Source organism: Octopus bimaculoides, chromosome 3, assembly GCF_046866305.1.
Source record: "Octopus bimaculoides isolate indiv1 chromosome 3, ASM4686630v1, whole genome shotgun sequence".
Classification (NCBI taxonomy): Eukaryota; Metazoa; Mollusca; class Cephalopoda; order Octopoda; family Octopodidae; genus Octopus; species Octopus bimaculoides.
Genome location: NC_142930.1, coordinates 52,342,642 through 52,359,447, shown reverse-complemented (window position 1 = coordinate 52,359,447; position 16,806 = coordinate 52,342,642). Strand labels below are relative to the sequence as shown.

Sequence of the window (16,806 nt, the reverse complement as noted above, 5' to 3'; positions counted from 1 at the left end):
GCTGTGGGAGTTTCCACGACCAGGTTTTGTGTAGACTTTTCGTTATTGTTCTTTGGAGCTTGTCCACCGCATTAGGGTGGTTTTCTTTTAGGTCACTGAAAGTTGTGTTAGATACAATGAGTATTTGTGCGTGAGGTGGAGCGTAAGGTGGAGTGCACAGAAAATCTTTTTGTGTGAAGTTGGTATTTTCATGTATGCATTTTATTAGGAGTTCATTGTCTGTGCTGATTGCACTGAGATTTACTACTGTTTTCGTCGATGGTTTTTGTATGGTGTGTAGCGCTGGTAGTGGTATTGGTGGTGTTGGTAATATGGGTCATGCAGTTAATGGTCGTGTGTCTGTGTTGTGGGGAGGAGCTGGGATGGTCTCCTTCTTGCGTTTTTTCTTTTTGAGGATTTCCCTCTACTCTTTGTTTGCTCATATGGCAGTTTCTGGGTCAGAATCGGAAAGGAGTAGATCAGGTGGGTTGTGGTTTGTCGAAATGGTTTCTCCCTTTCGTGCTGCTGTTGTCGGTTCTGTAGTGTTCTTAGTGTTGCTTTTTCGGATATCCTTGACTGCTACTGCAAATGGCGTCCCTTCTAATGTGGGTGCTACTGCTGCTACTTCTACTGTTGCTGCTTCTGTGGTGATCTTTGTTGTTTTTGTATCTGTTGATGTTTTCTCTGCACACTGGTTGCTGCTTTGTGTGGTGGTGGGGTTAATTTTTATGCATCCTGTGTTTGCTGCTGTAGGTGCTGATGTGGAGTCTCCTTTGCTGGAGGGGGCGTTTCTCGTTTGTTCTCAGTTGGCAAAGGACTTTGAGGTGGTCCCTCTACCCGCAGAGATAGCACCTCGGTTTGCGTACATTCACCGACACGAGCAACTTTGCTCCTTCAGGCAAGTGGATGATGTCTGGAATGCTTTCAAGGCCTGCTGATCTGCCTGAATTAAGAGTTCTAGTCTCTGTCCCCATCAGTTGTGTTGGTGTAGTTTATTTATCTGTAGTATATCAGTGTTTTCTTCGTTATCAAGTAAGACAGCCGCCATCACCCAAAGAACTTCAATCTCAGGAAACACCTCCTCAGTCTTTATTTTTGATACTCACCGTCCGAGGTATGTTGGCAAGAGCACTAGTTCGTCCGCGTGCACACACAGGCACGCACATGAACGCACACACACAGGCACGCACGCACACACACACATACACACACACACACACACACACACACACACACACACAACACACACACGAATATACATATATTCGCACTTGTAAACTTCATTATTTCTGTGAGGCATCGAAAACTGGTCTTACTCTACGAACGAAGAAATAAGTAAGAAATGTTCTAAAATGTAAATTTTGAATTTAGTTTTAGTTATAAAATTACACTACACAACAGCTAAAAACATCTTTTCGGCTTATTATCGCATATACCTTCGAATGTTTTTCATTAAATCGAACATTTTTTCTTTCTTTCTTTTGTCTATATTTTTCGTTATTTTGTACTATTCCAATTCGTAAAACATTTAAATTACTATAGGGGTAGGGCAAAATAAGTAATTTCTTATTTCGTGTTATTTTCAGGTTGCTAACTGGTGTTTAACAGTTAGTATTATTTTCTCTGTTGGATTCCATGTAAAATTTTCCCCCATACTAATGTCTAATTTGATAATTTTCCATTCGCAAAAAATGATGTCTAGATTGGGGCAAAATGAGTAATGACTAATTTCAATAATGGCGGAGTTTCGGATTAGAACACCCACATGTTGGATTTTCTTCGTTTTGAGGTTGATTTTTCAAATTTATTTTTCATCACGGCCTAAATTATTCTCACCTCCCTCCCTTCCTATCCTTACCCCCATCCGAACCGATTTTAGCCAATTCTTTTTATTAGCACGTACTTAAAAACGATAGAAGCCGTTTCGGTAAAAAAAATATTATTTTCACAAGAGGTGTGTGATTTAAAGGAGATTTAGCTGTTGTTGCTAGCACATCTTACGACTACCTTTCTCACTGTCATATATATTGATGTTTCTCAATAGTTTTCTCCCCATGAGCACATTTATGCTATTAAAAAAAATTTGAAAATCTCTGATTTTGTCACACCCCATTGTTTCTATTTATAATTATAAGATATTGGAAAGCCTGGGAAGATCAGCACTGGAATCTATCCACAGTGATTTAAAAAAGATATGTAAAAGATAATTTATTTTTATAGTATACATTTCTGTCAGTAAATATGTTTTCTTACACACACACACACACATACACACACACACACACACACACACACACACACACACACACGCAAACACACACACACACACACACACACACACACGGCCTCGTTTGGTTGGGGTAGGAGATTTAAATTTCAATTTTTTTTGTTGTTGCTTAGATCCCAGCAATGTACTACGCGGCTGTTACTTCAGCATTATCATTCCATAAAATGTGCTTATGGGAAGAAAGTTATTGAAAACTCAAACGATTGCTCTTAATATAGTGAATGGCATGTAAACCAAGTTTTGTACATTTGAACTGTCTGTTAATGTGTATAGTGTACAGTAAAGTAAACTACTTAAAAACATCCACCAATAATTTAAAACTTTATAAAATTGGTACATATATAACATACTGCTATTTTGAAAATGATATAAGGGTTTTATAAAAAAAAGTAATGGCAAGAGCAGCGAAAAAAGAATAATAGAAGGAAGTAAAATATTAAAAGTAAAAGAAATCTTCCTGGAGCAATCGAAGTGGTGGTGATAGAATTCTTGGTTTATGTACGTTTAATTAAAAACAATATATGAACAAATTGCTTGAAAAAATCTCTTTCGTAAAGAGCAAACAAGCAAATAATGTTTATGTATGAAGACATGGTATTGGCTTCAATAGCGAGATTTTCACAAGAAAACATTGCTATCTCTTTGACAATCAAAAGTCTTCATTAAAAATAATGAAATTGATTTATAGATTTATTGGTCTTTATTTTCAGTTTGGTTGAAAATTTTCAAAATAACAGTACACTTCCAAAACGACAGTATACTATCAGGTCATTAAGAATGAAATGTTCGATTTTGAACTGAAAGTTTACTTTATCTCAACAAAAAGCAATGCAGTTAATCAAAGTATGCAGCTAAATTATCAACACAATTTTGCCATTTTATCGGTAGCTTATTGCCGGCAGCGAAGAATTCTGGAGAGCAAGAGATAATAAAATCACGAAAGACTGTTTTTGCATCTTCTTCAGATTTGAATTTTTTTCCTTGAAAGAAGTTGTCTGGAAAACGTGATAGTCGGTTGGTGCAAGGTCTGGTGCGAGTTCTGTTCCTGTAAATATAGAAGCGCTCTTCATGCAACATGTGGTCGAGCATTGTCTTGCAAGAGAATTGGCCTCTCTATTGACCAATCTCGGTCGCTTAATTGCATGTTAACTCATCATTTCATCCAGTTGGTTGATGTATACATCTGCTGTAATTGGTTTACCAGGTCTCATGAAGCTGTAGCGGATGACACCAGCGCTGGACCACCAAACAGACGCCGTTAGCTTTTTTTGTTGAATATTCTTTTTGGATTGTGTTTTGGCTCTTCGTCTCTATCCAACCACTGTGCAGAACGCTTGCTATTGTTGAAAGAATTCTGGAGAATTTTTATCACACATAACAATACGATGCAAAAATGGTTTGTTTTCATGCTATGACAGCAAAGAACAGCAACTTTCAAGACGACGTGTCATTTGATGCTCGTTCAGTTCGTATGGTACCCACTTATCCAGCTTTTTTACATTTCTGATTTGTTTCAAAAAGTCCAATACAGTTGGAATTGAAACATCAAACCTTGCTGCTAATTCACGCGTAGTTTGAGATGTATCCGCTTTCACTACAGTTTCCAGTTCATCATTATCCACCTTGGTCTCAGGTCTACCATGGGGCTGATTTTCAAGAGTGAAATTATCAGACCGGAGCTTCTCAAACCATCGACATACAGTTCGCTCATTCGTCACGTCTTCACCAAACACCTCATTGATGTTTCGAGCTGTCTGGGATTCATTGGTTCCACGACAGAACTTATATTCATAAACAACACGAATTTTTTATCTATCCATGGGTTCACAAAATTGATTTATAAGAGATAACTCACAATGTAATCAGACACCATGAATTGCATTTCGAAAAGTGATGATGTAATTATTCAATGCTGTAAAACAAAGGAATGTCATGATAAAACAGAGTTAACGACTGTCAAACTTGGTGCATAAGAAAATCGGACATTTCATTCTTAATGACCTGATAAATATTTACCTAAACATTTATTTAAAAACTCATTCTGAATTTACAATTGGTATTACTGTATACTGTCAATAGTATGTTCAGTACACGTGCATTGTAATTATTGAAAAATATACATTTTTTTTGCAAAAATTTGAATTGCACCTTTTTGTTTCCACTTATGTATTTTTTGAACATTTTATTTATTTGTAATGAAAATAAAATGATATCATAGTAGTTGCGGGTGGGCCCCCTTAGTCTCCTGGTAACCAATATTTTTAGACCCAGTCCGCCACTGCATTAATGCATGAGTGTGTGTGTGTGTGCATGTATTTGCATGTGTGTGTATGTGTGTGTGTGTGTGTGTGTGTGTATGTTTGTGCATGTGTGAGTGTGCATGCGTGTGGTGGAGTCATTAGGGCGTGGGACAAAAATCTTGCGGCGTATATTTCCAATCTGCGTTCTGATTTCAAATCCCACCGAAGCCATCTTTGATTTTCATCGTTTCGGGGTCGCTGAAAATGTACCAAGCTAGAGCATTCGATTGGTAGAAATGTTTAAGCGTCGGGTGAAATGTTTTGCGGTACCTTTTGCTGCTCTTTTTATTCTAAGGAGGCTTGTGCTGAGGTGTGTTAGCCCTAGTCTATCTCTGTCATATAAAAGATACTTGACATCACTTAGCAAGCTGATATGGCAACTTAGTGATATCAAAACGAAATATGAATTAGTATGGTCGAATCTTAGTAGAGTAAAACTCTATGGAATAGGATGAACGAGATGCGAACTTTGCTTAGAGGAGTCCCTCCAAATACTTACGTCACAGAGTAACCTAATTAACATAAACAGGAATTAACGATGCGCTGTAAGTATTTCTATAATAAATTCTTCAGCCGGTTTCCTAAATAACTTTAATTCTATAGTGAGAGGCAATGGTCAAATGAGTATGATGCCTGAAGGATAATTGCAAATTATGTAATTTATCCTTTTTGTTTGATTTTTAAAAAAATTATTTTATATTTTTAACCCAATATTTTTTCTCTCTCTCTCTACTTTCCACTGCTGCCGGTACTTTCCCCTCCGTCTCTTCACAATATTATTACTGCTGATTTGTTCCCTTCCCTTTACTCTTCCTTTTTTCTTCTAATGCACTTCACTCCTAATGTGAGATAGTAGTAATGACCCAATATTAAAGATTTAAGCTGATCACGAGAGTAAGTGGCCTATATCAAATCTCAATACACTCTCTAGATTCTAGATAGTGTTTGATCTAAAGACAATGCAAATGTTTTTTGAGTGTGATGACCCAATCACACACATCAAAGTCAATAATGCTTTTATTACTGTCCCCTCTTTGATTTCTGATCATCGCTTATCTTTTCCTGTCATTATTTCTTCCATCCCATGTCCCCGCTCTTTTATTCTTTCTCTTACTTTCGCTCTTTTCTTTCTTTCCTTTCGTTCTTTTTTTTCCAAATCATCACTTCTCTTCCTCTTCTTTTTCTCTCTCTTTCCACTCACCGTACGCTTATCGCCTCTCTTTGCTTCCGTTGCTATGCCTGAATCGTTCATTTATCATTGTTCTGCTTGGTTTTCCCCAGAATACCTTGACTCTGTTGATAGTAGCTTTAACTCTCTGTCGTTTATTTTTTCTCAACCCATCAATTGCCCGATTGCGTAAACTCATCAATGAATGAACGTATAATGATTATCGGAAGCAGCTGTAAGTCAAATTCACAACAATAAAAGAATATGTAATGGGTTTTATTTATATCTTGTCTTATATATATATATATATATATATATATATACACACACACACCTATATGTATACACACATACGTATATTTATGTATACATATACACACATATATATGCATGCATATGCTTATGCATGCATATATAAATGTATGCACAGATATATTAATACATAGTGAGATATGTATTAGTATATATATATATATATATATATATATATATATATATATATGTATGTATGTATGTATGTATGTATGTATGTATATAAATATATAATTTAGAGAAAAAAGCACAATTATTGAATTCCACAACCACATATAGAAAAATTTAATAAGTAAATACACTAAAAAAAACCTACAATAAAAATCAGAAAAGTGCAAAGTGATAAATATTAAAATAATAAAAATAACTACACGTGTTTCATAACCACATTTTCAAATATAAAATCAAATAAAAATCAAATCGATTCAATTATTATTATTATTATTATTATTATTATTATTATTATTATTATTATTATGTTTTTTTTCTTCTTTCTTCAAATTTTTTCCCATTTCTCGCCGAGTGTTTTCCGTACACCTAGGGCAGAGAAACGTTGTATGCATTCCCAATTTACACACGCAAATTCATAGGTAAAACATGTATTTAAGAAAAAAAAAAAATCATGAATGGATGTTGTTTTCACAGCGATAATGCTCTTCTTAGTACATGAGTCGTTCCAGTTAGCACGATTTTTTGCACCTCCTGTAGAGATGGTAAGCCTGGTATCATTTTCAAATAGATTTCAGTACCTTTTTTTTATCATTCCTAGAGATCCTACAATCACTGGTATGGTAGTCGCCTTGAGGTGCCACATTTTTTCAATTTCTATTAGCAAGTCTTTATATTTACTGATCTTGTCAAATTCTTTCGCCGCTATATTATGATCACAGGGAATACTCATGTCAATTAATAAACACGTCTTCTTTGTCTGATCTTTTATGATAATATCCGGTTTATTAGCTTTTATAGTCTTGTCGGTATGTACGGAGAAGTCCCAGAGAATCGATACATTTTCTCCCTCAGTCACAGCTTCAGGATGGTGTTTATACCGTTTGTCAGCGGTTTTGATTTTATAATGCTGACATATTGTCCAGTGTAAATACTGGCCAACTCTGTCATGTCTTGCTTTATATTCTACAGGTGCTAACACTCTACACCCTGAGATTAGGTGGTCTATAGTTTTAATCGCATCGTTACAAAATCGGCATTTTGGGTCAGCTCCATTTTTTATCACATTGGCTTGGTAGTTCCGGGTTAATAAGCTTTGGTCTTGAGTAGCCAATATGAAACCTTCACTCTCTGCTTTTAGCCCTGAACTTCGTAACCACTAATGCGTGCGTTTCTGGTCGACATCAGCTTGTTTGCTACGAGCCACATACTTGCCATGCAGAGGTTTCTGTTCCCATCTGCTAGCTAATTTTTCATGTGCTTTTGTTTTTGCAATTAATTTTATTTTCTTTGCAGCAGCAGTTGGCGCATTTCCTTCAACCTGATCAAGCTGGTGGGTATCTAAGAGTTCGGTAGCGAATTTTTTGCTCTCTTTCAGAATAGAGTGAAGTCTTTTCGGTCTTTCATGTTTTTCAACAAGTTTCAGCATCCAATCGTTGGTTGTTTCAAGGTATTTGGCCAGTCCGATTGTGGTGGTTTTGTACGTAAGTTCAAGCTGGATCAAGCCTCGACCTCCCTGAGCTCTGGGGAGGTAAAGACGATCCACGTCTGCCTTTGGATGGTGCATCTTATTACAAGTCAGTAGCTTGCGGATTTTTCTATCAATTCTGACTATTTCACTGGTATTCCAGTTAAGCACATTGAAGCTATAAAGAACAACTGGGACTGCTAAGGAATTTATGGCTAACACCTTATTATAGCATTCAGCTCAGACTTCAGAACTGCTCGAACTCTTCTATAACATTCCTTCCTAACCTTCTCTTTCATGCTTGCATGCTGGATACCAGAGCCTTCATTTATTCCTAGGTATTTATATGTTTGTTCCTGCTCAAGTTCTTTTATTACTGTTTCGACATCTAATTCTATTGAACTTGACTTTACTAGTTTCCCTTTCTTAAAAGTGGCTTTGGCACACTTTTCAAGGCCAAACTCCATCCCGATATCATCACTGAATCCTTTCACAGTATGTAATAGTCCCTGAAGCTCTTCATCATCTTTGCCATATAGCTTTAAATCATCCATATAAAATAGATGGCTTATTTTCTTGTTGTCAATTTTATAGCCATACCCTGTTCTATTCAGTTCACTTGAGAGTGGTATCAGTGCTATGCAGAAAATTAGTGGTGAGAGCGAGTCACCCTGGAAAATGCCACAGTTTATGCTAATATTGTTTGAATGCAATACTCCATTAGAATGATATAATTGCAGCTTCGTGTTCCATAGGGACATGTTATACTTTAAAAAATCTGAAATCACAGGAGAAATTTTGAAAATGCCCAGCGATTTCAGAATCCACGAATGTGGTATGCTGTCAAAGGCTTTTTTATCATCAATCCATGAAGAGCTGAGATTTCTGCGCTTGTTATGGCAGTTCTCAAGGATCATGCGATTAATTAAGAGCTGATCTTTGCATCCGTATGAGCCTCGTCTGCATCCTTTTTGTTCAGTGGGAAAGAGGTTATTCTCTTCCATAAACGAATATGTTTTCTCCACTAGAATAGATGTCAAAATCTTGATCTTTGGTTTCGTTATTTTTCGGGAGGAGGTAAGTAATACCATTTTCCATCCAATGGGGAGTTTTTTCTGGGTCTTTCATAATACTATTAAATAGTATTACTAAGATTTTGTGTGTGGACGAGAGTGATGAGAGCCAGAAATTTGGTACTCTATCAGTACCAGGGGATTTCCACTTATGAGCCTTCGTTAGTGCCCTCCTTAGGTCAGCGACTGAGATGTCTTCCCATACCTGTTCTTGTAGATTTTTGTAGGCATCTTGGGTGCGTTTGATCCAGTCTGCATTTTCATTGTATGGTTTCTCATCACTCCAGATCCCTTTCCAGAAGTTTTCAACTTCTTCCATTAGGGGTGGGTTTTCAATGGTTATTTTTTCTTTCCCTATGTCCCTGTAAAATGATTTAGCATTGGATTTGAACATCTTATTTTGCCTGTAGAATCTGATTCTTTTCTCAAATCTGCGTATTCTCTGAAGCCTTCGCTTGAACTTTCTGTTTCAGTGTTTCATTCACTGACATTAGTTCTTCTCTTGTTGAGAGTCCATATTTCCTCACGATCTTCCTGCTTTTTCTTGATTTTATATCATTTCCAGAGATTAGCTCAGTTAATATTGATATCTCCCTTCGCAACGATTCAATCTCAGTTTCAATTCTACTCCTCCAGTTTGATTTTCTTTTCGAATTTGGTATTGTTGGTTCTTTGGCTGTTAAACAGCGTCTTTCAATTACCTTAGCAACAGAGTAGATAATTTCATTTTATTATTATTATTATTTTTATTATTATTATTATTATTATTATTATTATTATTATTATTATTATAATATATATATATATATATATATATATATATATATAAAATATTTTTCTTCTTACTTTCCCCTTACATTTCCATGTGTAGTTTCTATTTTGTTTTTGTAACATATTTCTATTACATATATATATATATGTACAATTGCAGCGTGGAAGAAGTTTATATGCCATTTAAGAACACACAAAAAATCGTTAGATTCATTTCAACATTTAAATTTCTGTCAAAATATTTTCGTCGCTTTGAAACCACAACCTGTTCACTGACAAAACTTCCTGCTGCACGAACCCTAAGAATCAATAAGAACCTAAAGTATCAATGAGATTCACACACATACGCACACATGTGACCATGTGTGTGTCGTGTATGTGTGTGCGTGCAGATAGCCAAATAAATAAATAGATTGATATATGAATATAACTTGGAGCGTATGATAGAGCAATTGATTAGCTCTGTAAAAATTCAAAGTACCAATTCTCCGCGCTTAACACTACTATTCGGCTTTGGAGATGCCCTTAGGCAATCACACTCTGTTGCATGTATGCAGAATCGGTCCTGGAGAAGGATCATCACATGGAGTCGATTATGACTTTCGTCTCACTGAAATGAATAAAATATAAGTCCTGTACATCCGATCATGCATTACAGACTAACTGAATAAATAAATCATCTTTTATCTTTTATCTTTTACTTGTTTCAACCATTAGATTGCGACCGTGCTGGGGCACCACCTTGGAGAACTTTTAGTCGAATGAATCGACCCCAGTACTATTTTTTAAAGCCTGGTACTTATTCTATCGGTCGCTTTCGCCGAACCGCTAGTTTACAGGAACGTAGACACACCAACACAGGTTGTCAAGTGGTGGTGGGGGACAAACACAAAGACACTCATACACAGAGACACAGACACACACACCTGAGGTATTAGTAGAAGACACTTGCTCAGGATGCCAGGTAGTGGAACTGAACCCGGAACCACGTGGTTGGGAAGCAAGCTTCTTACCACACAGCTATGCCTGCGCCTATTAATTAGTTTATTTTAATGAAACCACAGAAATGGGAAGTTGCAATGTTCTTAAGACTTTCAGAATGTCATTAGAATGGTTCAAAGAAAATCTTAAATAGAAAATGATATTAAATAATATTTCAAACTGGAAAGTGTACGATTTGGAAAATATACTCTAGAAGATTTAATTTCCTCAAGAGACGAATATTATATTGGCTTCAATGATTGTAATTAAGTTTGGCAGTTCAGCTTTGTTTTTTACTATTTTAACGAAAATCAAAATTTTCCAGTAGAACCACGATTATTCAATAAACGTGATACTAAAATGGGGGAGGGAGACATAGAAAATTATCACTTGGTGAATGGCAAAATCATGATGTGTTGATCAAAATTACTCGGGTATTTATTCACAGCTTTTTATGTTTTTAGTTCGGTTCCAACGAATATCGACATGTTTTTCATCCTAACGGGTACAACATATCTACTTTGTCGACTGTCTCTTCCTCCCTGAAAAAAAAAAAAGGAAAAGAAATATTGTTTAAGATAATATATTTATCCGTTCGTCAGTGTGCGCTTGTATGTATGTGTGTGTGTGTGTGTGTGTGTGTGTGTGTGTGTGTGTGTGTGTGTGTGTTGGATTGTCTGTCATTAATTATCCAGTTCAATCGACCATAAACCTGTTTACCATTATTTGGCCGTAAGTTGATATGAAAATCATTATTATACAAATATTCTGATCTTAGTTCTTTGCTTATCTGATTGTTGTTTAATTTATGTCAAATTGAGGTCATACTATAACAGATCATGCGTCACTCATTTTTCGGCATGATTGATTTTTACATTTCTTCCATACTCCCTGCCGTTTACATTATTGCCCTACAACAGTTCAGCCCAGATAAAGCAAATTGATCAAAATAAATTTTCCCTCTAAATAGTGTTGCAGTGATTTGAAAAGGTCAGGAGAGTAAGGAGGTTGAGACATAACTTCTATATTTAGTGGCATAATCTTTTCCTGGGTGATCTGGACATTATATAGTCTTGCATTATCGTGTCAGGACAAATAGCAGGTCATTTAACGCGAAGACTGGTATATATTTCCTTTTGAAAACCGATCTCCTGAGACGGCATGGATACCGGCTAATGCTGCCTATATGGCATATCTTCTCACATTATTCCTTTCTAAAATGAAACAACTTTCAATGCTGAAGTTTTTAATCGATAATTATCGATTAGAGATCCTCATTCTCAATCTATTTATGTAAATTGATGATACATTGTACATTTAAAAACAGCTAAACTTATATATTAAATATAAAAACGTGTTTTCTTTGCATCCTTGCTACTCTTATTCTCATGATAATAATAATAATAATAATAACAATAACAAAGCAATAATAATGATAGTAATAGCAACTATTATTATTATTATTATTATTATTATTATTATTATTATTATTATTATTATTATTATTATTATTATTATTATTATTATACAATTAGATTACGACTGTATTGATAAAGCAGCACGTTTCTATCAAAGGAAAGTAAACTTCAAGATCTTTCAAAGACATATTTTAACTATTTGTTGTGTCAGCTTCTTCATTCATCTCTGAAGAATTTTACTTTTGTCTTTAGTTTTAACGACAAATTATTTACAGTAATTAACAAACATGGACTAACCTAACAATAGCGTCAAGGGATTTCTTTTTATCTGATTAGTTTTGTCTTGTTATATAGCCTCTGTGTTTTAATATCCAATAGAAAGTCTATACCCAAGTAAATATGTTTCTCTTTATTTATATTTGAATGTATCGTGTCAATACTTTCCAATGTTTTCGATATTTTTGAATTGCTTCCTTTTAGCCGTATTGAATTTCATCTCCATCTTGAGACAATAAGAAAACAAACAACCCAATCAAAAAACTTCCATCAATAATTTTTGGCGTCCATTGAAGCGAGTGTAAACAATTATTGTCGGATTTTGTATCAACAGACATTTTTATAATAGTTGCTATCTCGCATCGTGTCGACAATCTCTGATGTTTTGGTGAATTGGCAATCTTTCAATTGAATAATTTGTAGATTATTCATGAATCGGTAACATTATAAAAGTTAAGTTAGAACAAATCCTTCAGCCTGTCCCGTTAGTTTAGAAATTCGATCAAAATCATTGACGTCTGCAAAAATTATCAAAACATTGGACATATTACAAAGAATTAATTATTTTCAATACGCAGTTGAGTATAATTACTTCTGACAGATCGAATACCTTATCATCTTGACCTTTAACTCCATCAATTCTTATGACCAAGAATGTACATTTTTAAGTGTTGATTATTGAGAATGAAGAACACCCCGCCTAAATAAAAAAAATTAATTGCCATTATGAATTTTTACTGAAAGTTTCTGTCTTAAGTTTCCGATACAATATTCTTCTAAAGTTTTTAAACATATTACTGATAGGTTTTTGCAGCTAGGTAATGAGTTATTCGTCAAATATGGTATATAGTGTTAGATATTTTAAGAGTCTTATCGGGAAAATAGTATGGCTAAAAGTTCACTTTCCAATCACATGGTATCGGGTTCAGTGTCACCGATTGGTTCCTTATGCAAGTGTCTTCTACTATAACACCGGGCTGAGCAAAGTCTTGTAAGTAGATTTTGTCGACGGAATGAAGCTCGTCGTTTGTATGTGTGTATACATCCATGATATTATATATATATATATATATATATATATATATATATATATATATATATATATATATATATATATATATATATACATATATATATATATATATATACTATATATATATATATATATATATATATATATATATATATATATATATATATATATATATGTATATATGTATGTGCGTGTGTGTGTGGGTGCGTGCGCGTGCGTGTGCATGTGTGTGTGTGTATATGTATGTGTGTGTCTGTGCTTGTGTCTATCCCTCCATCGCTTGACAACCGATGTTAGTTTGTTTACGCCGCTGTAACTTATCAGTTCGGCAAAAATGACTGCTACAATAAGTATCAGGCTTTAAAAAATAAGTGCTGGAGTCAAAGTGGTACCTCACCATGGTCGAAGTCCAATGACTGAAACAAATAAAATATGAAAAGATTACTGAATGTAGTTTGGTGTCAATCGCTCTTCTTCAACAGACATTTCACATTCTGCCTTGATTCACGAGGAAATCTATAGTGACGCCCACATAGTCGATTGTTACATTTTCAGTCACTTGTTCATCTGCAACGAATACAAATATATGAAGATATCATACACGTTATTTCCATTATATTTAACTTCTTCAGAAGGAGAAGAGATGATAGAAATTTAGGTTGGTAATAAAACGTTGAATATCGGATTACATCGAGAGATAACTTACTTTTGTTAAATCCTATTGTACTTCTATAATTTCGTTAGTATTTTCCTGATCCCATCTTTTGCAAAGTACCAATAGACAATCTTGGTATTTTTATTTAGTGAAATTTATTATTGTCTAAATTTTTTTTAGCTGATTTAGGACAATTTTGATGTGCTAAATCCAAAAATTACATTAGTTTTGCTCTATCAGGTCAGCTATTTGAACAATGGCCACGTGTTATTTTTTACGTTTTTGTTTACATGTACGGGTATTTTTGCTTTATATGATGCAAAATTCTTTTTTATTTCTTGAAATAAACGAACTCAGAAGAGTTTGCATGCGCTTATCTATGACTAATTGGTATTTTTATTTTACAGGTGAATGAAATGGCTTCGACTAGAAGATCTTGCAAATGTAAGCCCAACGTATTCTGCTGCATCAGCGGTGAATACACCTTGTCCCTAACAGAAATCCAGTTTCATAAAACGTGCTTACTTTGCTTATTTTGGTATGCACCGAGAATATGCGTCAGTGGACCAAGGACAAGAAGAGTTGTCTGAAGTTTGGAATTCCCATGGTTTGGAGGGAGCCGACAAACCATAGCACTGACTGTTACGTCTTCGCTATTGATGTGACTGGGATCAACAAAACGAACAGGAGCAGCCTCAAGTATTCTGATCTTCAACCAACACGTCGTCCTGTAGTTCACTGTGATGAAATTCCAGTACTTGTCTTCGGAGGACTTCCTGACATTAGTGACGAAGAATCCTCCAGTGTTCAAGACGAATAAGTAGTTCTTGACGATGATGCTCCACATCCTTTTTCTAAGAAAGGAGCTAAATGATCTGGTTCTCGATCTCGGATTGTCAAAGTCCTCTGCCGAACTGTTAGCATCCAGATCGAAGGGAAAAAACCCTCCTCTCTGACAGTGCTCGCATCAGCTTCTACCACAACAGGCATCAAGAATACATCCTTTTTTTTTCTCTGAAGAGAAGGACTTGGTGTACTGTACAGACATTGCTCATCTTCTGCACAAGCTTGGAGTGCCACAGTACGAACCCAAAGATTGGAGACTATTCATTAACAGCAGCAAGCGATCCCTGAAATGTGTTCTGCTGCACAATGGTAACCAGTTTACCTCTATACCCCTCGATCACTCGACTACACTGAAAGAGAAGTATGAAGGGGTGAAGTATGTGCTGGAGAAAATTCGTTATGATCAGCATCAGTAGTTTATTTGTGTTGACCTGAAGATGGTGAAGTTTTGTTGGGACAACAGTCTGGGTTCACTGAGTATCCATGCTTTCTTTGCATGTGGGATAGTAGGAACACTGCTCAACATTACAAGAAGGACTGACCTTTAAGGGAGGAATTGGTACCTTGTAGAGCTAAGAACCTTATAAACAACGTTTTGGTGGACAGAGACAGAATACTCTTCCCACTACTGCACACAAGGATGGTGGCTACTTCACTTAGTTGTGCCAAGCTTTTCCAGGATTGATTATTGAGAAGTTGGAAACTGGCATCTTTGACGGTCCTCAAATCCGTCAGCTCATCAGAGAACCTGAGTTTGAAAACTCAATGAACGGAGTGGAACTGGAATCGTGGAAGCCTTTTGTTCTGATTGGCAACAACAAGGCGAGGAACTACGCAGAACTTGTCACCAATATTCTGACTGCTTTCATAAACCTCGGATGCAACATGAGCATAATAATGCATTACTTATTCTCACATACGGATCGGTTTCCTGAGAATCTGGGATCAACGAGAGACGAGCAGGGGGAGAGATTCCATCAGGACATGAAAGAGATGGAGACCATGTATCAGGGACGCTGAGGTGCAGTCATGATGGCAGATTATTTTTGTTGCTGTCGAGCCCTAAGTAAACACGAATGAACAGCCCTGAGCATCTCACCATTCTTTCTGGCGCAGTGTATCTAGGACAACATTATCAAATATATTCCTATTTAAGGGAGATTTGTTTCCTATTTCTAACAGGTAGAGCGAACACCCTCAAGCTCTCACTTTGGTTTAATGAGTAACGTCTACGCGTGTATTTGTAAAATTACTGATGGCAACAGCAAAAATGATAATTCATTGAAATAAGCAACGGAGTGGAAAATATACTTGCAATTGGAAAAGATCTGGATGTAATTTTTTTTCATTTATACACTGTCGTTAAACGTAAGGAGGAAAGTAATTATATAATGAATATAATAAATCATTTAATACTAAATCATTACCTGAGGGTATGTGTCGTTGGATGTCTCAACAAGTGTGTATGTGTTGGGCGATATCGGTGGTGGAATTACTCTTTGTTAAAGACTTAATAAAGACTTTTCAATTCTTCAAACTCTTACACACATTTCACATTTCCCAGCGAAACATTTTTGAGATAATCAATTTTTCTGTTCTTGGTTAAAAAGGTTTGAACTATACATCAAAAACATTATTTATTCAGCTACTCTGGTTATAGCCAACTGTAATCCTCATTTATATGTCCTTTTCAAAATTTCATCGATTTATTATTCAACTAACCGCTATCACATTACATTAATGTATCCAGTTTCGTAGATGAATATTCAATTACCCTCCAAAATGGTAGAGAAACGTGAATATCACAACCTAGTAAGTAAGACGAGTTCACGATGTTACCGAAGTCTAAGTACTACTCCACTGTGCCTAATGCATTCTGACACACATACACACACAACGCACAGATAAGAGCACAAGTAGAAAATCCACACTCACATACTATCCCATACACATGTATTAAGTTTTATACACTTGTGAACAAGAATTTGAGAGAAAAATGTAATATACACGTATTTATGAATTAGATGTTGAATTAGATTAGCGGTTTAGAAAAAAAAATCAACTCTGCTGA

General features: G+C 35.5%; 1 pseudogene; it reads left to right on the top strand.

The window, feature by feature from the left end:
* The first annotated feature begins 14,442 nt into the window (after positions 1-14,442).
* On the top strand, positions 14,443-16,102 carry LOC149136528 (uncharacterized; annotated as a pseudogene).
* Positions 16,103-16,806: the final 704 nt, after the last annotated feature.